The sequence below is a fragment of the Nycticebus coucang genome, chromosome 13, assembly GCF_027406575.1.
Source record: "Nycticebus coucang isolate mNycCou1 chromosome 13, mNycCou1.pri, whole genome shotgun sequence".
Taxonomy (NCBI): domain Eukaryota; kingdom Metazoa; phylum Chordata; class Mammalia; order Primates; family Lorisidae; genus Nycticebus; species Nycticebus coucang.
In genome coordinates this window covers 72,918,836-72,920,708 of record NC_069792.1, presented here as the reverse complement: position 1 = coordinate 72,920,708, position 1,873 = coordinate 72,918,836, and the positions used below count along the sequence as shown (strand labels likewise).

The window sequence follows — 1,873 nt, the reverse complement described above, 5'->3', positions numbered from 1 at the left end:
TCTCCCTAACTTACCAACTTATATTTTGTAGCCAGGCTTTATGAGCAAACTGTTGCTATTTAATTATATTAACATTTTATAAAGGATAAAAGAAATGTGCATATTTACAAATTATTTTTGATATAATTAGGTGAACTCTTGACATATAAATACCTGTGAATTCTGTTCATTTTAAATCTCTTCAAATGCTTAATAATTAAATATGTTTGGATAACTGTAGATACACTTTCCTCCAATTCTTCCACTGGGAAACCAGAAAGCTACATGGAGCAGTATTTTACTGCGTCTAAAGTGAATTTTTATTACCCAGCCCTTATCCAAACAGAAACAAAGCAAGTCAGATTGTCTTTTGTGAAACAATGTTTGTATGGTAATTGAAATTTTTTTTTTTTTTTTAGGTAAACACCACTTCAAGTTTATTCTAATGCTGTTATAAACTCCCTTTAAGTTATCAAAGCATGTCCCTTTGCCCATGTATATTATAACCTTATCTCAAGGAGGCAGGCCACCATGTTACTTAACAAAATTGTATTATCAACAACTAAAAACTTCAACCATAAAGTATAATTTTTCTAGAGATAAATTGTAATGTGGCATTCTAAGATTCTCAAATATACTAACTCATATATACTGAAATAGACTTCAAACCACCTCATGGATCAAATAACAAAATAACTCTATTTAGTGATTTTTAAATATTTACATAAACTGAGGATACAAACTTTACTCCCCAAGGTCTCAGTGTAATATTAGAGCTCACATCAGTTGTGCAGTCAGCTAATACGTGCCAGTAAATCACGGACCTGAAAAATTTTTATAGCACTTTGTACACCAATGCTCCCAGTTTATCTGTAATGTCTGTGCCCAAAGAACTGTTCCTCATTAAACCATTATTTGTGGCCTTCCATCTATGAGCACAGTCTCATAGCTTAATGATTTTATAAATAACATAAAAACGATATTTGAATAGCTACTGTCCAGTAACCACTAACTACCCTATGTAGAGCATCATAGATCTCAAGCCATATAGATATGATTCCAAGCTAACTCTTAAGGATGGGAATCAAAATTGCAAAAATTCTTTGCATAGAGTGACTTTGGTGCTTAGGTCATATTTTGGGTTTTGAAGACACACGAAGGTTAGAACTGTCAAATCTACCTAAAATCAGTCCGGGAATGTGTCCCAGGGTAGTGATGGTAGATTTAAACTTTGAGAGTGGAATAGAAATTTTCCAGATGACTGCAAAGAAAAAATATTGCAGTAAAAACTAGCATCCGTTAAGTCCCAAGGCTTTAAATTGGTAATCACATATCTACAAAATTTTATTATAATGAGATAGATGACAGGAAACATTGAGAAAGTTGCAGAGTTAGAATACCATGCTAAAAAACTTTTCATTGTTTTAAGATTACTGGAATTCATTAATAAATACTTTGGTAAGCACTGGGCATATGTTCCCTCATTTAATTGTCTCCATAGTCCTGTGGGTGATATTTTTTTGACAGAAGTTAAGATTCAGGTATGTTAAGGAACTTGTCCAGTGCTAAGAGATCCAGGCTTACCATCCTTGACAGAAATCTCATACATGACAATATATGTGCATTTGTTTTTATATGTGTTTATTCAAACATAACCTAGTATGGTATTTGAAATTTATCATACTCTATTATAAGTATGATTAGATGGCAAAATTAGTTTTTGTAAACTTAAAAATTTTCCTATTAAAAAGTGTGCATACCTCCATTACATCATTTACACTTTTTCCTAATCATAAGAGGTTTGTATATTTCTTTCCTAGTACATTGTAAATAAATACAGCCCCACGACTGTTAACCTTTATACCCTCAGCTCTTAGTCAATGATTGTAAAGTT

The 1,873-nt window shown here is 32.0% G+C and overlaps 1 non-coding gene across 1 annotated transcript; it reads right to left on the bottom strand.

Annotated features, from left to right (window-relative positions):
• Window positions 1-732: 732 nt before the first annotated feature.
• LOC128564146 (small nucleolar RNA SNORD45) lies at window positions 733-804 on the bottom strand. The gene has a single exon (XR_008374017.1). It is a non-coding gene; the product is annotated as a small nucleolar RNA SNORD45 (small nucleolar RNA).
• Between the last annotated feature and the right edge of the window lie 1,069 nt (window positions 805-1,873).